The sequence below is a fragment of the Chiloscyllium plagiosum genome, unplaced genomic scaffold (assembly GCF_037043375.1).
Source record: "Chiloscyllium plagiosum isolate Xiang-an unplaced genomic scaffold, Cpla_swu_hap1 HiC_scaffold_10, whole genome shotgun sequence".
In the NCBI taxonomy this organism is placed as follows: Eukaryota; Metazoa; Chordata; class Chondrichthyes; order Orectolobiformes; family Hemiscylliidae; genus Chiloscyllium; species Chiloscyllium plagiosum.
Window position 1 is genome coordinate 8,461,936 of NW_028270148.1, and position 24,876 is coordinate 8,486,811.

Genomic DNA, 24,876 nt, shown 5'->3' on the forward strand with positions numbered 1-24,876 from the left:
GGATGCTGCCTGACCTGCTGTGCTTTCCCAGCCCCACTCTGATCTAAACTCCCGTTACTTTCAGACTGGAAATCATTAAAGAGCTTCAGAGACTGTCTCAAGGAAAATGTCTAAACTTTGCGGAGGTTGAAAAGTTCCCAGTTCTCAGGGTAGAGCTGAGGGGCAGCACTTGTGGTGAAATGGTAAAGCTATCATTTTAGATCAAGTTGTTAAATGTGTGTGTCTGGTTCATTAAAGGGACCGCCTCCCCCTCCTCGCCAATACTTCAGAAAGATCTCGCACTAATTGCATTGCATCACCTCAGACCAATGAAACTGTTGTTCCTTCCCGCCCCCTCTGCCCCAAATCTATTCCTAAAATCAACTTGTGTAATACCAATAAATTCGCCAGCCGAAGGAGTTCTTCCGCTTTTCCGGGATGTCTCCTGTGTGATTTTAGGAGCCAAAGCGAGTATCCCAAGGAAGTCTGACTAGATTCCCAATGATGAGCTTTACCGCATCTGAGGTTCGGTATTCCCGCTTTGCTATGCACGTTATGTCTAGACAGGTCACTGTGGCCAACCCTTGAACAGGAGAGAGCGAAGGTGGATTGGATTTCATTCCTGCAATTGGCAATTTTACTGCAGTTCCCCCCCCCCCCTTATCACATAAAGCAGCAATAAACCCTTCTGCTGTCTTAAGTGTCAGCACTGAACCGGGTCTGAAGGCGGTCACAGAGCACAGGCAAGACCAGGTCAGATTCCCCCTGATATCGATATAACTTCCTTAATTTCAGCGAGTGAATTAGAAATAAGGAGTAGCGGGGAGGGGATGGAGAATCATTATCCTATTACTTTTGGAAGGGGGCTGTTTGAATCGGGGTGGTGCTGGTGCTGAATAAAACTCATGAATCATAAAAGAAGATGCGACAGTAATTTGCAAAAACTCAAACTCCGTCCTTTGGAAAGCCTCTCGCTCGCAATTTCAGATCAGAAGCAAAGAAAGAGAAAATTACAAAGCCTCAATTTTGCTCAAGGTCCTGGAGTTTTCCTCCCCCCCCCCCCACTCCCAAAGTTTTTATCCATCTCCAAATAGATTGCCTTAAAAAATGTGATTTGTTTTTCCCCAACTGTAAATAAATCGAGAGCAGTTTTGGGAGCAATGAGGGAGGAGGTGTTGGAAATCTCAGTAAAGATTCAGGCTGTTCGGGGCAATCGTTTCTGTACGATTCACTGTTAAACTCACAACTGTGTGTCTGGAACTCTCAGACTTGGCTTGAGGAATATTGTATGAAGATGATGATGGCCTTAGCAATGGAATGTAATTACGTTAGACAAGTATGCAAAATGTTGGCTGCCTTTATTCAAATCAGATATTGCATGATCCCACTATGACACTCTTTTTCCCTCTTCACGTTTACCCCCTCCCTCTTAAGTCTCGTTTCGTAATGGTTTACGAAAGCGGCATTTTTTTTCGCTGTTGCATAGGCTATAGAATAGGTCAGTATTAAGCTGGGTTTTCCGACATAGGATCGTCCCATTCCAGACAGACACAGAGGGAGACAGACAGAGAGAGAGAGAGAGAGACTGCAGACTGAGAGTCAATCCGGCAAAAAGGACTTCCCTAAGTTCCCCAACTCAATCCCTGCCTGTGTGCGCTAACCTCCGTCTCCAGGAATTCCCTGTCTGTACAGGTTTGCTGTCTGTTCTTTCACTACACGGTTTAAGCAATTTTTTTTCGAAAAGATTTCACTCCTAACGTGAAGAGCTTTATTTATACATTTGAATGCATTTCGTGATGTACATATGGAGATGGGAATTTTAAATTAAGAGTGGTTGTATTGGAATGAATGTTTTGTCTAAACTCTCAGTGTAATGCCTGAGTTGAGATACAATTGGTGGGGGCCGGCGATTCACTGCAATAATTCACCTTGTGCTAACTGTGGGGTTTTATTTTAAACTTCCTGATACTTGTCTTTTCTATTTGGAGCGCGCGACTTGCTTCCACTTTGGACCGGGCAGAGTAGGAACTCATTGAGATACTTTCGAGTTATCCCTAGAGAGTGTTTTTAGTGTGTGAATTAGCAACAACAAAAGAACAACTACAGGCTCTTGTTCATTCTCAGCGGACAAAGCCCCAGCACTGATCCTTGACTGAAGCAGCTCCACGACTGAGCTGCCGGGGTGGGGCAGATTAGGGAGGCTAAGAGAGAGGGGGGCTACTCCTGAGAGAGGGGGCTACTCCTGAGAGAGGGGGTGGCAAGCGATAAGGGAGATTCGTCACATAGTCCGCTGTTTTGTATGCACTGTCTCTCAAAACACACTTAAACACACGCACACACACACAGACAGAAGCAGACCGACACACAATCACACAGATATGAACACAGTCTCACACACACAAACACAGACACACAATCACACAGACATCAACACAAAAAGAAATAAGCACAAAGAGACAGACACAAACCCTGTCAATCCGCAAAGGGATTGTCTTCCAGTTTATAAAAGTTACCTGGAATCACGAGAAGTTAGAAATAAGTTTGGTTTTAAAATAACGACTTTTCATGACGGTTATCTCGTTCAACTCCAATCTGCGGTTCAACAATCCAGAAAGAAAACTCACAAATTTGAACTTTAAAAACTTTCAGCGACTTTGGATTTTGTTTGCAATGTAATTCATTATCGGAGACCCCATTTAAATCTAATCACTGCTCGGCTGCTTGACCTATTTGATACAGGGACTGCGTTGTGTTTAAATACGTTGGCTATTGTTTTCACTGTACGACATAAGTGGAGAGATTACAGACCTGGCTGCTCCCCCACGTGTAGTCAAAGAGAATCTGAACGCATTCCCTCCCTCTGAGTCCCTCCTGGTTCCTGGGACCTGACTGGATGCAGATCCTCAGTCCAGCCGCGAGGTGGCGGTGTAATACCAGCTCAGAATCGAAGCAGGAGACTTCGATTTTTAAAGTCTTTTAAAAACTTCTCTATTGAAAAAAGTTTTTTTTCTAATATCAGTCAGTGAAATATAACGCCGATTGCCACCGACGTAGAAAAGCTAATCACTACGAAATGTTATTTCTTTTGTATGTTCGTTATTTGAAATAGAAACTTGGAGCAAAATATCTGTGACTTGTGTTTGAGCTTGTGCCTTGAGCCAACGAGAGTGAATTAAAGACCCAGGTTTCGATTTTAACTGCTAGCAGAACAGCGTAGGTGTTCAAAATCTCCCAGTTATTTCCTACGTTGGGCTGCGTGACCGAATTTCATTGCAATCTTGCAAAAAGTTACAAGGGTGTCATCGAAGTGTTTTTAGTGGGGGCAGAGAGAAGGGAGCTGGTTCAGAGGTTGTTGCTTTGGGAATGAATGTAAAAAAATATAAAGAAAGGGAGCTTTGAATCTGAAAATGACTTCGGGTGAGAGATAAACTGCAGGATCCTCGAGCCTACGAAAAAAACCCCAAACGATAGGTTAACATCAGAGACTGGTGACTCAGGTTAAACCACCAACTGCTTGTATTGAATGAGAGAGCAGCCCCGTGGTCTGGTAAGACTTTGGCGACTTTAGGTTAGATTTATTTTATCAGAACTCGGTGAATGTTGTGTGCGTGTCTGTATCTGTGTCTGTGTTTGTCTGTACCTGTGTGTCTGTCTGTGCGTGTCTATGTGCCTGTGTGCGTGTGTCTGTACCTGTGTGTCTGTCTGTGTGTCTGTGTGCATATCTGTATCTATGTCTGTCTGTATGTGTCTATGTGTCTGTGTGTGCGTGTGCCTGTGTAGGGGGAGCTGAGAAGTTGTCAGCGAAAGAACTTGTGATATTTCTTCACGTGAATAGGAATGTCCCCGCATCCCCAGCAAGTCTAAACTCCAGCCTTGGTAATTCAATCCAGACTCTCAGAAAGCAGACTTAGGGTTTTTTTGCTTTCGGGTATAATAGAATGGGGCAGAATTTTACGAGCTGCCATCTCAGTACAAGTAGTTGATGTAATCTATAACCAAAGGGGAACCTCCTGCAAAGGTATTGACAAGACCCCCTCCTCCTGCCCACCCCCATTGTCCTGCCCAACCCCCTCCCCCTGCCCTATCTCGACAGTGGAAGAGTTAAACTGGGTAGGGAGTTGACAGGTACATATTAACCTCATGTCAGCTTGTAGGAGCCCCCGTGGGATAGTCTTTGAGTCTGCCCCCAATTGATTCGAACCATCTTTATGATTTCCAGACTGTGTCTGAAACGTATGTGTGTGTGACAGAGAGAGAAGGAGCTGGCCAGATATGGGGATGGTGATTTAAGAGCAGAGATTGAGGCTACATTAGACTGGAATTGGGGAGGGACTCTTGAGAGGTCTCTGTCCCTGCAACAGATCAGCTGCCGACAGAAAATAAATACCCGCACTCTTTCCCCACCGCCCGGTGCTGCCTGAATTGTTGTGCTCTTCCAGCACCACTAATCCAAAATCTGGTTTCCAGCATCTGCAGTCATTGTTTTTACCATAGAAATGCAGTACCCTATTCCTTTGTTCTGACCTGTTCAGTAGGTACCAAAAGATATGACCCGCCCTCTCTCTTGTCCCAGCACCTTGGCAAGTTGAGGCTAGGATGAGAAAGGGGGTCATTGATTAGGATCCTGGAAGTTGATCTCAATTTATTCTCTCTGTCAGAAGGATTTGTGTGTATGTGTATGTGTGTGTGTGTGTGTGTGTGCATGTGTGTGTTTCGGAGTGAGGTGTGAGATGAATAGGATTGGAGATCATTAGCTGAGGTCAGAATTTGCCATGGTCGTGATGTCTAGTATAGATGAATACCACCCCTCCACCCTCTTTCAATGCTCTCAAAGGAAAGGTCGGTTTTTGAGCAAGGGCATTGTTGGAAAAATAAGCCAGTCAGAAGCTGACAATTTCTTCACCTGGGAATGATAGTGGGATCGGGCGGTGAGGGGAGAGAGGACATTAGCTCGATGCAACTTGGCAGTCACTCCAATAGAAACCGAATATGCTGCAAATACGCAGCAGTTCAGGCAGTGCCTGTGAGGAGAGGTACAGAATTACCATTTCACCAACATCAGAAAGGTTGAAAAATGTCACAGGATTTAAGCAAGTGAAGAGGCAAGGATGTACATGTAAGGTCACCATTGTCCCAGAGGACCATAGGGCTACTCGCTCATTACAGAGAGAGATGCCTGGTGATGGTTTAACATGACAGTAACACTGTCTCAGGCAAGGGGAGAGGTTGAAGAAGATGGAACTATCATGGTAATCTCAGCCAGTGCTAGGCCTTGAACCTGCACTGTTTGTCATCACTTTGTCTCGCAAACCTGTCATCCGTCCATCTGAGGGGAGAACAGAACTTTGTCTGTGATATCACAGAAGGTAGGAGATTTGAAATGTAAAAGTGACAGAGCTTTGTGGGAAAAGTTAGTGTCGTTAGGGCAAGTACAGAAAGGAAAGATGAGTGTGCAGAAATAAAGAATCATCATCAAAAAGTTCTCTCAATAAAAGGGCTTTCAGCAGTACCCTAACATTGTCAGAATATATCATTGGTTTCTGACTGGAGGAATTCAACAATTTAAACTCTGAATGGAATTGTGAAGCAGCTTAGCGATGTTCGATATATAAATGACCTTAATTGTAAATACAATCCTTATCCTTGTTGGAGACAGAATATTTCAGTAACCACAGGTGCCTGTCAGTAACTGGCAGTGTTTGAAAACTTACAGATAGTTCTTGTAGAAATACAGTCCCAATGATTATGAAAGGGATCAGGCCGGAGATACAACCACTTCAGTGACCTTGCTATTTAAAAATCACAAACATTTAAGAACACAAGATGTAAGAACAAAAGTAAACCCATTGAATCTGCTCCATTATTCAATGGAGGATCTGATAATCCTCAACTTCAAGTTCCTTTCTTATACCATAACCCTTGATTTCCCTTACTGCTCAAAAAAATCTATCTTCGCCTTGATTATACTTTAATAACCAGACTTGACAGCCTTCGGTTGTGAAGAGTTCACTGTCCCCTGAGAGAAGAAATTCCTCTTCATCTCTGTTTTAAATGGGTAGTCCCCTATGCTCAGATGATGTCCACTGGTCCTAGACTATCTGACAGGAGGAAACAACCATTCTGCATCTACCCTGTGACATTCTCTTATATTGAATATTAAGAATCTTATAAATTTCAATAAAGTCTCATATCATTTTTCTAAATTCCAATAAATACAAGCTCAACCTACTTAGCTTTCCAGTTAAGAAAATCCCTTGTTGAGGTGTTTATGCCTGAAAGATGGATTCAGGAGATGCCTAGACTTTGGAGAGAGAAGATTTTGGAGACAGGGTGCTAGTTTGTAAGGAGGGTGTAATGAAGTGTTTTTTTTCTTGAAGACAGGTGTAATTATAGCAGATTTGAAGAAGAAAGGAAACAATAACTGAATAGAGAATGGTGGAGATATTTGCCAAGACAGGAACCCAGAAGGAAGTGGCTGATCAGTGGTTTTGTGGGAATTGGATAGAGGTAAGTGTCATGGGTGAGATGAGCCAGGAGTGTCACCACGGGAGACAGGACAGAAGTCCAGAATGATGCATGTATGGAGGTAAGGCGGCAAGAAGTTTGATTGGAAGTTTGGTTCTGTGGACAGATGGAAGGGAGGGGAGCAGCAGAAGTAGCTCATCAAATGGTCAAAGTCTTAGTGAAAAAGAAGTTAATGTGTTCCTCAAACATGCTGGAGAAACTCAGCAGGTCCAGTTTTTTTTCCTCACAGAAGGAGCGGGAGCAGCAGGGGGCAATGACGACGCCCAGAGGGGCAGGCGGGAAGGAAAGCGGTGAGTATAAATACTCACCATTCGACGCCAACGGTCACCTTGAGTGCGAGCAGCAGCTGAGGTTAAACGAACTCGGAAGACTGTAGCTAAGGTAAGACAGTTTGCTTTAAAATTAATTACCGGTATCGGGCAGCGGTGAGTTTTTTCTTCCCTCACAGAAGGAGCGTGAGCAGCGGGGGGGAAGTGACGACGACCAGAGGCGCCTTCCCGATTTATATACTCACTGCTTTCCTTCCCGGCTGCCCCTCTGGTCGTCGTCACTTCCCCCTGCTGCTCACGCTCTGGTCGTCGTCACTTCCCCCTGCTGCTCCCGCTCTGGTCGTCGTCACTTCCCCCTGCTGCTCCCGCTCTGGTCGCCATCACTTCCCCCTGCTGCTCCCGTTCCTTCTGTGGGGGGAAAAAAAGCACACCGCAGAGATGGGGGGCAGGTGAAGTGCTGTAGCTGTATGATGTGGGAGCTGGCTGATCCCATTGTGAATGGCAGTGACCACATCTGCAGCAAGTGTTTGTTGCTGGAAGAACTCCACATCAGAGTTGATGATCTGGAGTCTGAGCTTCAAACACTGCGGCCCATCCGGGAGGGGGAGAGTTACCAGGATGCTTTGTTTCAGGAGGCAGTCACACCTGGGAGATTAAGTAATTCACATCCAGTTAGTGATCAGGGACATCAGAGTGTGACTGTAAGTGAGGCAGGTAGGGGGAACCTGAGTGCAGGACTGCAGGAGCCTCAGCCCTTGACCTTGTCCAACAGATATGAGATTCTTGCTCCCTATACGGATGAGGAAAAGGGCTGTGGACAGGATGAGCCAGCTGACCACGGCACCATGGTGCAGAAGGCCATTCAAGAGGGGGAAGCAAAAAGACAAGTAGTTGTTATAGGGGATTCTATAATTAGAGGGACAGATAGTATCCTTTGCAAGCCGTATCGGGAGTCTCGCATGGTATTGCTTGCCCGGTGCCAGGGTGCGGGACATCTCTGACCGGTTTGAAAGGATATTGGAGCGGGAGGGGGAGGATCCAGTTGTTGTGGTCCACGTTGGGACTAACAACATAGGGTGGAGGACCTGTTTGGAGATTAACAAGCACTAGGAAGGAAATTGAAGTACAGGTCCTCAAGGGTCATAATCTCCAGATTACTGCCCGAGCCACGTGCCAATTGGCATAGGGATAAGAAAATTAGGGAAGTAAACACATGGCTAAGGGATTGGTGTGGGAAAGAGTGATTCCACTTCATGGGGCATTGGCATCAGTTTTGGAACCGGGGGGATCTGTACCGTTGGGATGGTCTCCACCTGAACCGATCAGCCTCTACCAATGTTCTAGCGAAGAGGATAAATAGGGTGGTCAGTAGGACTTTAAACTTCTGAGTTGGGGGGAAGGGAAAGTGAAAGCGACAGGGAGTATGGAGTTAAATGGAAAGAGAAGCAGCAGGATAGCATGTGTGCAGGTGGATTTAAACTTGAGGCAGACTGGGAATGCAGCAAAAAGGAAGGATAACTTAGGACATCTTATGATTTCCAATATCTCTAATGATAAGAAAGTTAGCATTAAGGCACTTTACCTGAATGCTCATAGCATTTGTAACAAAGCAGATGAACTAATGGCACAGATCATCGTGAATGATTATGATGTGGTAGCATCACAGAGACGTGGTTGCAGGGGGGTCAGGACTGGCAGTTAAACATCCAAGGGTTTTCAACTTATCGAAAAGACAAGGAGGTGGGCAGAGGGGGGCGGGGTTGCCTTGTTAGTCAAGAACAAAATTAATTAAATCTATGGCACTGAATGACATAGCGTCGGATGATGTGGAGTCTGTGTGGGTGGAATTGAGGGACCACAAAGGCAAAAAAACCATAGTGGGAGTTATGTTCAGACCTCCTAACAGTGGGCAGGACCAGGGGCGCAACATGTACCGGGAAATAGAGAAGGCATATCAGAAAGGCAAGGTCACGGTGATCATGGGAGACTTCAATATGCAGGTGGACTGGGTAAATAATGTTGCCAGTGGATCCAAAGAAAGGGAATTCATGGAAAGCTTGCAGGATGGCTTTTTGGAACAGTTTGTCATGGAGCCCACAAGGGAGCAGGCTATTCTGGACCTAGTGCTATGTAATGGACCAGACTTTATAAAAAATCTTGAAGTAAGGGAACAGTTAGGAAGCAGCGGTCATAATATGGTAGAGTTCAGTCTGCAGTTTGAAAGAGAGAAGGCAAAATCAGATGTAATGGTGTTACAGTTAAATAAAGGTAATTATGAGAGCATGAGAGAGGAACTGACAAAAATATACTGGAAGCAGAGCCTAGCAGGGAAGACAGTAGAACAAAAATGGCAGGAGTTTGTTGGTGTAACTGAGGACACTGTACAGGGGTTCATCCCCAAGAAAAGAGAGATTATCTGGCGAGGGATTAGACAGCCATGGCTGACAAAGGAAGTCAGGAAATGTATTAAAGAAAAAGAGAGATCCTATAAAGTGGCGAAGAGCACTGGGAAATCAGAAGATTGGGAAGGCTACAAAAACAGGATAACAAAGAGAAATAAGGAAAGAGAGGAACAAATATGAAGATAGGCTAGCCAGTAATATTAGAAATGATAGTAAAAGTTTCTTTCAATACATAAGAAACAAACGACAGGCAAAAGTAGACATTGGGCCACTTCAAACTGATGCTGGAAGGCTAGTGATGGGAGATAAGGAAATAGCTGGAGAACTTAATAAGTACTTTGCATCAGTCTTCACAGTGGAAGACATGAGTAATATCGCAACAATTAAAGGGAGTCAGGGGGCTGAGTAGAGTATGATTGCCATTACAAAAGAGGAAGTGCTAGAAAAGTTAACAGATCTTAAAATTGATAAATCTCCTGGCCATGATGGGCTACATCCGAGAGTTCTGTGGGAGGTGGCTGAGCAAATAGCAGAGGTGTTGCTTGAGATCTTTCAAAAGTCACTGGAGTCAGGGAAAGTCCCGGATGATTGGAAGATCGCTGTTGTAACCCTCTTGTTCAAGAAAGGATCAAGACAAAAGATGGAAAATTATAGGCCGATTAGCCTAACCTCGGTTGTTGGTAAAATTCTAGAATCCATCATTAAGGATGAGGCTTCTAAATTCTTGGAAGAGCAGGGTCGGATTAGAACAAGTCAACATGGATTTAGTAAGGGGAGGTCGTGCCTGACAAACCTGTTGGAATTCTTTGAAGAGGTGACAAGTAGGTTAGACCAGGGAAACCCAGTGGATGTGGTCTGTCTAGACTTCCAAAAGGCCTTTGATAAGATGCCACACGGGAGGCTGCTGAGTAAGGTGAGGGCCCATGGTGTTCGAGGTGAGCTACTGGTATGGATTGAGGGTTGGCTGTCTGACAGAAGGCAGAGAGTTGGGATAAAAGGTTCTTTTTCGGAATGGCATCCGGTGACAAGCGGTGTTCCGCAAGGTTCAGTGTTGTTCACGTTATATATTAATGATCTGGATGAAGGGACTGGGGACATTCTAGCGAAGTTTGCTGATGATACGAAGTTAGGTGGACAGGCAGGTAGTACTGAGGAAGTGGGTAGGCTGCAGAAGGATCGAGACAGTTTGGGAGAGTGGTCCAGGAAATGGTTGATGGAATTCAATGTGAGCAAATGCGAGGTCTTGCACTTTGGAAACAAGAATATAAGCATGGACTACTTGCAAAACGGTGAGAAAATTCATAAAGCCAAAGTACAAAGGGATCTGGGGGCGCTAGTCGAGGATTCTCTGAAAGTAAACGTGCAGGTTGAGTCCGTGATTAAGAAAGCGAATGCAATGTTGTCATTTATCTCAAGAGGGTTGGAATATAAAAGCACTGTTGTGCTGCTGAGACTCTATAAAGCTCTATAAAGCCTTTCCTGAAGAAGGGCTTATGCCCGAAACGTCGATTCTCCTGTTCCCTGGATGCTGCCTGACCTGCTGCGCTTTACCAGCAACACATTTTCGGCAAAGCTCTGGTTAGGCCCCATTTGGAGTACTGTGTCCAGTTTTGGTCCCCACACCTCAGGAAGGACATACTGGCACTGGAGCATGTCCAGCGGAGATTCACACGGATAATCCCTGGAATGGTAGGTCTAACATACGAGGAATAGCTGAGGATCCTGGGATTGTATTCATTGGAGTTTAGAAGATTAAGGGGAGATCTAATAGAAACTTACAAGATAATACATGGCTTGGAAAGGGTGGACGCTAGGAAATTGTTTCCATTAGGCGAGGAGACTAGGACCTGTGGACACAGCCTTAGAATTAGAGGGGGTAAATTCAGAACAGAAATGCGGAGACATTTCTTCAGCCAGAGAGTGGTGGGCCTGTGGAATTCATTGCCGCAGAGTGCAGTGGAAGCCGGAACGCTAAATGTCTTCAAGGCAGAGATTGATAAATTCTTGATGTCACAAGGAATTAAGGGCTACGGAGAGAATGCGGGTAAGTGGAGTTGAAACGCCCATCAGCCATGATTGAATAGCGCAGTGGACCCGATGGGCCAAATGGCCTTACTTCCACTCCTCTGTCTTATGGTCTTATAGATTAAGTTAGGATGACAGTTTCCTTCACTAAAGGACAGGAGTGAACCAGATGGGTTTCCCCTGACAATTCATAATGGTTTTGTGGACATAAAACATAGAACATAGAAGAATACAGCGCAGTACAGGCCCGTCGGCCCTCAATGTTGCGCCGATCCAAGCCCACCTAACCTACACTAGCCCACTATCCTCCATATGCCTATCCAATGCCCGCTTAAATGCCCATAATGAGGGAGAGTCCACCACTGCTACTGGCAGGGCATTCCATGAACTCACGACTCGCTGAGTAAAGAATCTACCCCTAACATCTGTCCTATACCTACCCCCACTTAATTTAAAGCTATGCCCCCTTGTAATAGCTGACTCCATACGTGGAAAAAGATTGTCACTGTCGACCCTATCTGAACCCCTAATCATCTTGTACACCTCTATCAAGTCACCCCTAAACCTTCTTTTCTCCAACGAAAACAACCCCAAGTGCCTCAGCCTTTCCTCATATGATCTTTCTACCATACCAGGCAACATCCTGGTAAACCTCCTCTGCACCCATTCCAGTGCCTCCACATCCTTCCTATAGTATGGCGACCAAAACTGCACACAATACTCCAGATGCGGCCGCACCAGAGTCTTATACAACTGCAACATGACCTCAGGACTCCAGAACTCAATTCCTCTACCAATAAAAGCCAGTACGCCATATGCCTTCTTCACCACACTATTTACCTTGGTGGCAACTTTCAAAGATCTGTGTACATGGACACCAAGATCCCTCTGCTCATCCACACTACCAAGTATCCGACCATTAGCCCAGTACCCCATCTTTTTGTTACTCTTACCAAAGTGAATCACCTCACACTTAGCTACATTGAACTCTATTTGCCACCTTTCTGCCCAGTTCTGCAGCTTATCTATATCCCGCTGTAACCTGCCACATCCTTCCTCACTGTCTACAACTCCTCCGACTTTCGTACCATCCGCAAACTTGCTCACCCAACCTTCTAACCCCTCCTCCAGGTTATTTATAAAAATGACAAACAGCAATGGTCCCAAAACAGATCCTTGCGGAACACCGCTAGTGACGGCACTCCAAGATGAACCTTTGCCATCAACTACTACCCTCTGTCTTCTTCCAGCCAGCCAACTCCTAATCCAAACCTCCAACTCACCCTCAATGCCATACCTCCGTATTTTTTGCAGTAGTCTACCATGGGGAACCTTATCAAACGCCTTACTAAAATCCATATACACCACATCTACCGCTTTCCTCTCGTCCACCTCCTTAGTCACCTTCTCAAAGAATTCAATAAGGTTTGTGAGGCATGACCTGCCTTTCACAAAACCATGCTGACTAGCCTTGATCACATTATTCCTATCCAGATGTTCATAAATCCTATCCCTAACAATTCTCTCTAAGATTTTGCCCACAACAGAAGTGAGACTCACCGGCCTATAGTTACTAGGGTTATCCCTACTCTCCTTCTTGAACAAGGGAACCACATTTGCTAGCCTCCAATCTTCTGGCACTACTCCTGTAGACAACGAGGAGATAAAAATCAAGGCCAATGGCTCTGCAATCTCCTTCCTTGCTTCCCAGAGAATCCTAGGATAAATGCCATCAGGCCCAGGGGACTTATCTATTTTCACCCTTTCCAGAATTTCCAACACCTCTTCTCTACATACCTCAAAGCTATCCATTCTACTTAATTGTGACTCAGTCTTCACATTGACAACAATGTCCTGTTCCTGATTGAATACTGATGAAAAGTATTCATTCAGTGTCTCCCCAATCTCTTCAGCCTCCACACGCAACTTCCCACTACTATCCTTGACTGGACCTATTCCGACCCTAGTCATTCTTTTATTCCTGACATACCTATAGAAAGCCTTAGGGTTTTCCCTAATCCTACCAACTAAGGACCTTTCATGTCCCCTCCTTGCTGCTCTTATCTCTCTCTTCAGGTCCTTCCTGGCTACCTTATAACTCTCGATCGCCCCAATTGAACCTTCACGCCTCATCTTTACATAGGTCGCCCTCTTCCATTTAACAAGGGATTCCAATTCCAATTCCTTATTAAACCACATTAAACTCTGAATTCCCCCTACTTATTGAATTCAAATTCCAACATCTGCCTTGGCAGAATTCAAACTTGTGTTCACTGATCATTACCAGGGTCTCTGGATTGATAGTCTAGGGGTAATACCACTGGATCATCACCTCCTCTTGAATCGTGGTCTTGAACTGCTGCAGTCATGAATTAAAGGGTACCCTCAGTGTTTGTTGTAGTTGGAGGAGGCAAGAGGAAGAGGTGAGAGATGGGGGAAGGGGGAATGGAATCTCATAATATTGACCCATCAATACTGAAGGAAGGAGCAATATCACAGACGCACTGAATTATTACATCTGCAACATCTTTATTATCTCATATGAGTCTCTTGCATTTTCCACACATCCGTGCACACTATCTCAGTCCAAATAACTATGCAATGCCCTCTTGAATACCTCAGTTAAAACATCCTCCATCACATTTCCAGACAGTCCATTCCATACCCTCACTACGTGCTCTGAGAAAATGGTTTCTCTCTCACATTATCCTTGCTTCATTTGCACATCACTTATCTTGAACTCACCAATGCAGTAGCGATCAAAGTAGCAGCAATGTGCTCTTCCCAGAGACAGCTGGTTGGAATTCCACAGACCCTGTTGTATTCGAGCTTTAGTTTTACTTTGATGTGTTGCTGGAACAGTGCAGCAGGTCAGGCAGCATCCAGGGAACAGAATGCCCGAAACGTCGATTCTCCTGTTCCCTGGATGCTGCCTGACTTGCTGCGCTGTTCCAGCAACACATTTTCAGTTTGACAAAATTATTTCAGTGCAGGAGAAGACCATTCAGTCCATCGTGTCTATACCAGCTCTATTATCTGGGGCTAATCTCCTGCCTTTTCTCCGTATCCCTGCACATCACTTCTATCCAGGAAACCAGTCCAGGCCTTCCTGAATTGAACCTATCTCTACCACATTTCCAGGCAGTGAAATCCAAACCTGAACAACCACTGCGTGAAAATGTTTTTTTTAATCTGACGTCCCCCATGCTTGGTTTGAACACTACTTTAAATCTTTGCCCTGTCATTCTGAAATAAAAACTGGGAAGTACTGCAGAATCTGTAAATCAGAAATTGCTGGAAAAGCTCAGCAGGTCTGACAGCATCTGTGGGGGGAATTCAGAGTTAACGCTTCAATTCGATTGACACTCCTTTCCTCTTACTCTTGTTTCTTTATCAAGCAGAAACAGTTGCAGCCTTTCTATTCTGTCCAGCTGCCTCCATCAGATCTTCTTTCAGCCCTGTTCTGTCCGGAGAGAACACTCCCAACATTTTCAATTTATCTTCATAGCTGAAGTTTCTCTCTCCTGAAACCAGTTCGAGTAAATTGCTTCTGCACTTGAGAGATAGGAACATCAAAACAGAGGGAGGTCATTCTTTCCCTCCAGCCTGTTGTCCCATTCAGTCAGAACTCGATTGATCTGTATTCGAACTGTATCAACTTGCCTTGATCCATTGTCTCGTGTGACCTCAGCCGAACAAAATTTTGTCATTCTTTGTTTTGGAATTTTCAATTGACAATCAGACACAGCTTTCTGAGGAAGTGAATTCCAGATTTGCATTTCTTTTCATTTGTGAAGGAAGGAGAGCTTTCAGTGACCACCTCTGAATGATCTCGATTTAATTTTATCATTGCATTCCCTTTCCACCATGAAAGAAAACAGTTTATCTTGAAACCCAACTATTTTCTTTAAATAGATTAAACACTTCAATAAAGTTACCCTTTCATCTTCTGCAGTCAAGGTAATACAATTCTGCCCTGTGTGCCTGTCCTCACAAATTAACCCTCAATGTCCTCAGTACTTTTCTGATGAATTTGCATTCACCCCACTCCAGGACTATCCTTGCTGCAGTGTGGTCCCAGAATCAAAAGCAATACTCCGGTAGGAAAATGTTTACATGTGATAACTTAGATTCCCTCCAGTGTGGAAACAGGCCCTTCAACCCAGCAAGTCCACACTGACCCTCTGAAGAGTAGCCCACCAGACCCATTTCCCTCTGTTTAATGCACCTCACACTATGGGCAATTTAGCACAGCCAATTCACCCTAACCTGCACATCTTTGTGACTGTAGAAGGAAACCAGAGGAAACCCATGCAGAGACAGGGAGAATGTGCCAACTCCACACAGACAGTCACCCAAGGCTGGAATCAAACCTGGGAGCCAGGTGCTGTGAGACAGCAGTGCTAACCACTGAGCCACCGTGCCATTGGTAATCTTCCCCCCTCCCCAACTATTGTCACACTTTGAATGAGGTACTAGAACAATTGTGTTAGCTGTAGAACTAGGCAAAAGTGAGGACTGCAGATGCTGGAAACCAGAGTTTAGATCAGAGTGGTGCTGGAAAAGCCTCTCCACCCTGGAGACTTCCAGCCGACATTCCTGATGAAGGGCTTCTGTCCGAAACGTCCATTTTCCTGCTCCTTGGATGCTGCCTGTCCTGTTGTGCTTTTTCAGCACCACTCTGGTCTAAACTTAGCTATAGAACTGCAACGCAAGATAGTTTAATCAGCCCTGTCAGGAGAGCAGGGGAGAAAAGACCAGACAGAGGTAGAGCTATTGCAGGAATAAAGAATACATTTGAGTGGATGAAACAGACTGAAAGAACAAAAAAAGACTTTCAAAAAATACTCTTCAGCAAGACAAGAAAATAAAGAAAATTGGAGAAGATATTAAACTAGATTTCCAGGAAGTTACTGGAGAAATTAAGTCAAAGGCAGAGGTTGATAAAATGATTCATAATCTGAAAGCTCACACTGTGAAGGTTTGATGGTTGTGATCAGAGCTGAATGAGAGGACAGGCTGTCCGAAGGGCAACAGAATAATGTGTGCACCTGGCAGGATGGAATATTGCAAAATATTAATTATTTCATCTCCACTCCAAAAAACACACTGTTCTGTTAGATTAAATTATTGAACTCTTTATGCCAGTTGAAAATCACATTCTGCCATTATTTGATTATTGAAAGGTACATTCTGTCACTGTGTTAGAGAATTGTTAACATATTTTGTTTTTCATGCTGTAATTCATTGTTTTTATCCATCTGATGCTCTGTATGATCAATGTGATGGCAGGTGGTGTACATGCCAAACAGATAACTCTTGGCTGGCATCTATCCATTCAGGGAGGAGAAAGTGAGGACTGCAGATGTTGGAGATCAGAGCTTAAAGCGCAGCAGGTCAGGCAGCATCAAAGGAACAGGAGAATTGACACTTCGGGCATAAACGCTTCTTCAGGAATGGGGAGGCCAAGTAGGCTAAGGTAAAAGGTAGGGAGGAGGGACTTGGAGGAGGGGCGTTGGGAATACGAAGGTGGAAGGAGGTTAAGGTGAGGGTTATAGGCCGGAGAGGGGGTGGGGACGGAGAGGTCGGGAAAAAGATTGCAGGTCAAGAAGGCGGTGTTGAGTCTGAGGGTTGGGACTGAGAAAAGGTGGGGGGGGGGGAGGGGAAATGAGAAAGCTGGAGAAATCTGCATTCATCCCTTGTGGCTGGTGGGTTCCTCAGTGAAAGATGAGGTGCTCTTCCTCCAGATGTCGTGTTGCCATGATCTGGCGATGGAGGAGGCCAAAGACCTGCATGTCCTTGGTGGAGTGGGAGGGGGAGTTAAAGTGTTCAGCCACAGGGCGGTTGGGTTGGTTAGTGAGGGTATCCCAAAGGTGTTCTCTGAAACGTCTCCGCAAGTAGGTGGCCTGTTTCCCCAATGTATAGGAGGCCACATCGGGTGCAGCGGATGCAGTAAATGATGTGTATGGAGGTGCAGGTGAATTTCTGATGGATATGGAAGGATCCCTTGGGGCCTTGGAGGGAAGTGAGGGGGGAGGTGTGGGTGCAGGTTTTGCATTTCTTGCGGTTGCAGGGTAAGGTGGCGGGAGTGGAGGTTGGGTTGGTGGGGGATGTGGATCTGACGAGCGAGTCGCAGAGGGAGTGGTCTTTCCGGAACGCTGATAGGGGTGGGGAGGGAAATATATCCCTGGTGGTGGGGTCTGTTTGGAGGTGGCGGAAATGACGAAGGATGATGCGATGTATCTGGTGGTTGGTGGGGTGGTAGGTGAGGACCAGTGGGGTTCTGCCATGATGGTGATTGGAGGGGTAGGGTTCAAGGGCAGAGGAGCGGGAAGTGGAGGAGATGCAGTGGAGAGCATCGTCAACCAAGTCTGAGGGGAAATTGCGGTATTTGAAGAAGGAGGCTATCTGGGTTGTTTGGTATTGGAATTGGTCCTCCTGGGAGCAGATGCGGCGAAGGCGAAGGAATTGGGAATATGGGATGGCGTTTTTACAGAGGACAGGGTGGGAGGAGGTGTAATCTAGGTAGCTGTGGGAGTCAGTCAGTTTATAGTAAATATCCGTGTTGAGTCGGTCGTCCGAGATAGAAATGGAGAGGTCTAGGAAGGGGAGGGAGGAGTCTGAGATGGTTCAGGTAAATTTGAGGTCGGGGTGGAAGGTGTTAGTAAAGGTGTCATTCAACTGCTTGTCTTGATTCAGCTGAAGACATTCTTTCCTGCAAATCTAGCCCCCAATCAAGAGACTCTACAATATCTCAGCCAGCTTTCCTAGTGCAGTACTGAGAGGGTGCTGCACTAACGGAGGTGCTGTTTTTTTGGGTGCTAGTAAGTTTGCCTGCCCTCTCAAGTGGAAGAGAAAGATCCCATAGCAAGAAAGGGAGACTTTTCCCCTTAGAGTCCGAACTGAAAATGATGTCTCAAGCAGTTTTGTGACCTCGAGATGGCACAATCCACATGGGTACTTCAGGAATGTGATCATTATTTAAATGTAAGAGAAGATTTTAAAACCACCAGATGGTCTGTTATAATAATATTGACAGAGGATCCGACATCCAGAGCTATGACACTGGGGAGAACTCTCTTTCCCTGACAGCCATTAGGTCGTATTGAACTTGAGTATTGCTGAAAAAAACCCACATTTTGTTGAAGATTTTAATATTTTTTGAGAGGGCAAACAATTACTAATCAACCATCACTCTCCTCTCATGCAGTCTAAATGTAGGTTTCCCCTTGAATTGGTAATCCTGCAAATAATCCCGACGACAACAGGTTGTAAAACTTTGACAAAATCCCTTTTCTCCTCCCGTTGTCCAAAATGTGCTGAGATCTTTTATATTCACTTGAAAGGGCAGGTAGGTGATTAATTTGAAGGTTGATTTGGACAGCTGAATGTCCAACAGTGTGGCATGACACCAGTTTAGTATTGAGATCTAGATACTGTGTGCTAGACTCTGGAGCAGGACTTGGACCCACTCTTCCTTCCTCTGAGAGCAGGAGGGCTGCACAGAAAGCCACAGCTGATATGAACACTGCTCCTCGTAGTTTCAATCTTAGTGGGATGTATCGTATGCCTTGAATCTTCACTTAGCTTTTTCATTAAGGGAAGGCGGGGTTGGTCATGTGTAAGTTATTTGAAAGAAAAGAAAATTAAGTCAATAAATAGAAATGCCCCTGCAGTGGGACTTGAAATCATGATCATTATTCTTAAATGTAACCTAGTTTATTTTGTTTGATTATGTTAACCAATCATCACTTATATCACTTAGTAAAGCTGGAATTCTCCCTGTTTTAACGTAGGCTTTCATTTCGCCATAAGAAAAAGGAACATTTGTAATGACATTCAGCCCTTTGAGTCGAGAGTGTGTTACTGGAAAAGCACAGCAAGTCAGGCAACATCCGAGGAGAAGCAGGATCAACGTTTTGGGTATAAGTCTGTGATCAGGAACCTGATAAGGGTTTATGCCCGAAATATGGAGACTCCTGCTCCTCCAAAGCTGCCTGACCTGCTGTGCTTTTCCAACAATGCACTCTCATATCTGACCTCCAGTGTTTTCAGTCCTCACTTTCTCTAACTGCAATTTGAGCCTACTCTGTTGTTCGAGAAGATCTTGGCTGATCTGATTGGATCACAACCTTCCAGTCCAGCATCTCATCAGTTGCTTGCATGTTCTTGTCAAGTCCTTTCACCCAGTCGGGTTGTTACAGATATACATATTTAATATCTTAAGTGAAGTTTCATTAGCTCAGACTCATTAACTTTCCAATTGACAGGAATTCTTGATTCTCCTGTTCCTTACCGTCGTTCTAATAATCTTTTGACTACAGATGTCAAGCTAATGGTCATTTAATTTCCATGATTATTATCTGCCCTTTCTGAAATTCCGATAATTGGAAACATGTTTTGTCTGGGGAGAAATTGTACAGGAAATGATCATTCCAATTATGTCGGGTGACAAATCTTAGTTGTCCCCTTTGAATTGCAAAGGATATAGATATTATTCTTTTGAAGCTTAGCTTTGCCTAACAGGTTCATTGGCGGGGAGGAGAGTAAGTTTCTCTACAGCTAATATTAAAGTTCTTGATGAAACTGGTGAGGGGTGTATGTGACATCATGCCTTGATGGTAATCTCCCTGAGGCGGAAGTGGGTACTGCAGATGCTGGAGTTTAGAATCAAGATTAGAGTGGTGCTGGAAAAACACAGCAGGTCAGGCAGCATCTGAGGAGCAGGAGAATTGACGTTTCGAGTAAAAGCCCTTCATCAGTATTCTCCCTGAGACCGTTCCTCCATCATTGCCCAATTTTTGACCCATTGGTGTTTACAATGGTACTGATTGTTAACATCAATGAGCAGGAAACCAGCTCCTTAGAACACCAAGTGTTGAGGAAAAACTTATCTCTAGTTCTGGTTTTAAAATACATTTTGGGGTGTGATTGCTGGTGTTTCTTTTGCCCATTCTCGGTTGCCCTCCGAAGGTGGTATGCACAGAAACATGTCTGTGTTACCTCTAAATTGATGAATCTGATAGACATCAGGCTGGCCAGAAATCATCTAAAGTTCATAAACCTCAACTCATTGACAACTCTTCTGCCCTTAAATTAGCTTGCACCATATCCCATTGATCTATCCGTACCTTGCTGACTGAGCTTGGCTCCTTGACCAATTTGAAATCTATCCTCTTTGTTGCCAAATCCCTCTATGGCCTCAGGACCATCCAAACTACTCAGTGCTCCAAGATATTCATGTATCTCCATTTCTGGTCTCTTGCATATCCCCAATTTTGAAGACTTCCCCTTTGGCAGCTATGGTTTTAACTCCTAAGCTCTGGGATGTGCTTCATAAACATTTCTACCTCTCTTTCCTGTTTTAAAACGATCCTTAAAATCTATCTCTTTGATCCAATCTTTCCTTATCCATAGGGTGTAGGTTTGCTCGCTGAGCTGTAGGTTCAACCTACACCCTAAACCTCAACCTGAGCTACAAACCTTCACTTTCCTTATCCATCTTAGTACCTCCAAAACAAAACAAAAATTGCTGGTAATTCTCAGCAGGTCAGGCAGCATCTGTGGAGAGAAATCAGAGTTAACATTTCATCGAATCCCTACACTATGGTAGCAGGCCATTCAGCCCATATTGACCCTCCAAAGAGCATCCCAGCTAACCCCTGTAACTCTGTATTTCTAATGGCTAATCACTTAGTCTACACATCCCTGGACACCATGGACAATTTAGCATGGTCACTTGACCTAACCTGCAAATATTTGGACATTTGGACGAAGGACAAAGCCAGAGCACTCAAAAGAAACCTACACAGACACGGGGAGAATGTGCAAACTCCACATAGTCACCTGATGCTGGAATCAAACCTGGGCCCCTAGCACTGTGACGCAGTGATACTCAGCACTGAGCCACCATATTGCCCACAAAGCGTCCAGTGACACTTCTTCAGAACTAATGGTAACTAGGCACAAGTTGTTTCTTTTTAATGCAAAAGGTTTGGGTGGGGGCGACGGGCAGGTGGTATGTTGTAAGTGATAGATGGAGGTAGAGCCCAAAGAGAGAGAAGAACAGTTGGACAGACACATGGATAATGGTTGGCCTGGGAAAACGAATGTATACTGATGGGGACTATTAGTGGCTAACAATGGGTAGTGTGTAAGAGCAGATCATATGATAACAAGGCCTGGTGTGTGGGGGCTGGTTTAAGGACATGGGAGAAGGTGTCTCATGCACTAAAATTGGGGTTGGTGAGCTTAGTTAGCTGGGTGCCTGCTTTATGTTGAGTGACATCAACAGCATGTGTCCAATTCCTGTACTGGCTGAGGTCACCATGAAGGTTCAACCTTGCCCTTGCCTGAGCTGCAGTGACTGTCAGGTTAAACCCACCGCTAATTGTCTCTCTTTAATTCGACAATGGTACTGTAGTGGTATTATTCTGTTGCGATTCATTGAATTGAATTTATTATCACGTGTACCGAGGCAGTATCTTGCGAGCAATATAGGCAGATCACAGAGTTAAGTAGCATAGATAAGTAAATAACAGATAAACAGCAGCTAAAACAAAAACACAGGTACAGGCGAATGTTCAGAGTTTGTGAGTCCATTCAATATTCTAACAACAATGCGGTAGAAACTGTTACGAAACTGGCTGGTGCAGGTGTTCAGGCTTCTGTACCTTCTCCCTGATGATAGAGGTTGTAGACAAACATTGTGAGGGTGGGATGGATCTTTAAGAATGCTGGCGGCCTTAAACACTTATCGATTAAAATAATATCAGTTCAGGATTCATCAGTGTTGAGTGTTGAAACAAACTTATTTTCTCTCCGAGAAATTCGGGGCATTTCAGGAAACCAGTTACCTCAGCAGAAGGATTTATTTTGTGAAATTTCCAAACTAGGAAAGTGTAGTGAGCAATTTGCAAGTGATTGAAGGTGGCAGGACCGGTGGAGAGGCTAAATTTGAAAGCATGCTGTGTTGTCAACTTTATTAATAGGGGCATAGAGTGCAAGAGTGAGGAGATGACATTGAACTTCTACAAGACAATTTGTTAGACCTCAGGTGCTCATAGAATCCATACAGTGTCGAAGCAGGCCATTCAGCCCATCAGGTCCACACCAATCCTCTGAAGATCATCCCACACAGACCTACCCTATCCCTGTCAGCCTGCATTTACCATGGCTAGTCCATCTAGCTTGCACATCTCTGGATGCTGTAGGCAATTTATCATGGCCAATTCAATCAACCTGCACATCTTTGGACTGAGGCAGAAAACCGTTCTACCTGGAGGAAACCCACACAGACACAGGGAGAATGTGCAAACTCCACATAGACATTCATCTTAAGGTGGAATCAAACATGGATCCCTGGCGCTGTGCTGACCACTGAGCCCACTGCCACCCAAAGGAGCATTGTGTACAGTTGTAGGCAACACATCAGAGGAAAGATATGAATTCATTAGCAAGTGCACAGAAGTAACTTACAGGAATCCTTCCAGAAATGAGAAACTTCAGTTGTATGGGTAGATTTTTTTCCTTTATTCTGTAACAACATGAGGGCATCCCTGACTAGGCAGCATTTATTTCCCATCCCTAATTGCCTAGAGGGCAGCTGAGAGTCAACCACATTGCATCGGGTCTAGAATCACGTGAAGGCCAGACCAAGTAAGGATGACAGTTTCCTTTCCTAAAGGGCATTAGTGAACCAGAAGATTTTTTTCTGACAATCAGCAATGGACTTATAGTAGTCCTTACATTCTTAATTCCAGATAATTATTGAATTTGAATTCCACCATTTGCTTTGGTTGGATTCGAATCCAGGTCCCTAGAACATTATCTGGGTCACTGGATTCACAGTCCAGTGATAATACCACAAGCCATCATCTCCCCATAACTCCACATAGTCCCCAGACTGAAGAAATTGGGAGTGCTCTCCTCGGAGAGAAGAACGCTGAGAGGATATTTGCTGGAGACTTTTTAAATCATGTGTGTGTTGGGAAGAACAGATAGTGAGAAGCTGTTCCCACTCATAAAAGAAAAAAGAGTGAGAGGGCACAGATTTTAAACAATTTGCAAATGAAATAAGGGTGATGTGAGAAAAAAAAATTCAGACATGATTCGAGTATGCAATGCGCTACCTGAAAATATGGTGAAGATAGTTGCAATTGAAGCATTCAAGAGGGCATTGGATGTTTACTTGGATAGAAATACAGTGCAGGGATATGGGGCAAAGAAAGGTGTTATGGACCAGGTCAGAACATTTGAAGGAAGTAGCCCAGACCATAAATTTGCTAGTTGTTTTAAGCAGGTGTAAAGTCGATATCCCAGGAGTTATGCAGCTGGCCCAGCCACTTAGTTTTAAACAAAACAGAATTTGTTAGCAAGATTATTGAATGAAACATGAACAAAAAAGAATGGAATACAAAATAACTTAATCTATCTGAAAACACAACAGATTATTCCAACTTAATGATGCTGTTCCAAATACTTGCAACAATCCCTATAAACACTCCTTAGCCCAAACGGTAAAACCAAACATGGGGTCCTACAGGAGAGATGTCAGAGAGAAGAGGATCTGCATGGACCTGCTTCTTTGGGTCCAGCAACTTCACAACAACCAACTGCTTGCTCAAACCAACCCAAACCAGAGTTAAGCTGAGCTGCCAGAACTGAATACTCCACTTTCATTGTACAAGTTTTTTTAAAAGACTTGAATGCCTTTTGTGTGAGGCAGTATCTGTTAGCTATAATCAAATTGGCCATAAAACCCTTCAACTCTAAACCTTTCGGAATTGCTGCTTTTATGACATCACTGAAAAAATGTCAAGGACAGTATGACCTTGTAAAAGGAGCAGCATCGGCATACAAGAGATTGGCATTAGTTAATTCTGGACAATTAATGAGTTCATTAAATATTTAATTCTGGACAATTGAAAAATGATACCATCAAAAGTGGGACTCCCTTAGATAAAATATTATCATTTGAGAATTTGTATTCTCTAAATAGTCTTTAGTTTTAGCCCTGTGAAGGGGCTTTATTTAAGATGGAAGAAAGTAATATTTTAAGAGTCTGTTCAAACATAATTCCAAGAAACAAGTGATTTCATTCAAATGACTAGCAAGCTATTTAGGGAGTTAACTTTGTTTTTAAATGTTCGCTCAGATGTTTACTGTGACACACAGAGAAACAAGTGAAACATTCACCATTTGAGTTCAGAACAAACACAACTGAAACCTAGAGAAGGGCAGTGAGTTCATTGAAATCTTCAGGGAGGAAATAATTATTTTACCAATCTAAGGAGCAGAACTGGGGGACACTCTAAGTTTCTCTTGATATTCACTGAGAAAAGCCAATGGGTTAACTTGCATTATAGGTTCTCAGTGAGAGCTGCAGAGAATCACATTTGATAAGTATGCAGAAAGTTTTAAAGGAAAGAACTTTCAACCTCATAAGTTAACTCAGACGTTATAAGAATTAAACTCGCTGTAATATGTCACTGGGTTTGAGTGTCCATAATGAATATTGTTTGGAAAATAGGATAAATGATCCATTTTGATGCTTATATGCTCTTTCAAAATTGCCTTATGAACATAGATTATTTTCCCTTTAGTGCAATAGATTCATGGACAAGCATGTGCGTGAGATCAAAGTTCTAGACTAGGTAAGGCCAATTTTAATTAGA

At 44.2% G+C, this 24,876-nt stretch overlaps 1 long non-coding RNA gene across 1 annotated transcript in view; it reads left to right on the forward strand.

The window, feature by feature from the left end:
* Positions 1-6,354: 6,354 nt before the first annotated feature.
* The window catches only part of LOC148148904 (uncharacterized), a 41,053-nt gene continuing 22,531 nt past the window's right edge, over positions 6,355-24,876 (forward strand). Inside the window, exons 1-2 of the long non-coding RNA XR_015758347.1 lie at positions 6,355-6,486; positions 6,734-6,885. This is a non-coding gene — a long non-coding RNA (uncharacterized LOC148148904). The remainder of the gene's footprint in view (positions 6,487-6,733; positions 6,886-24,876) is intronic.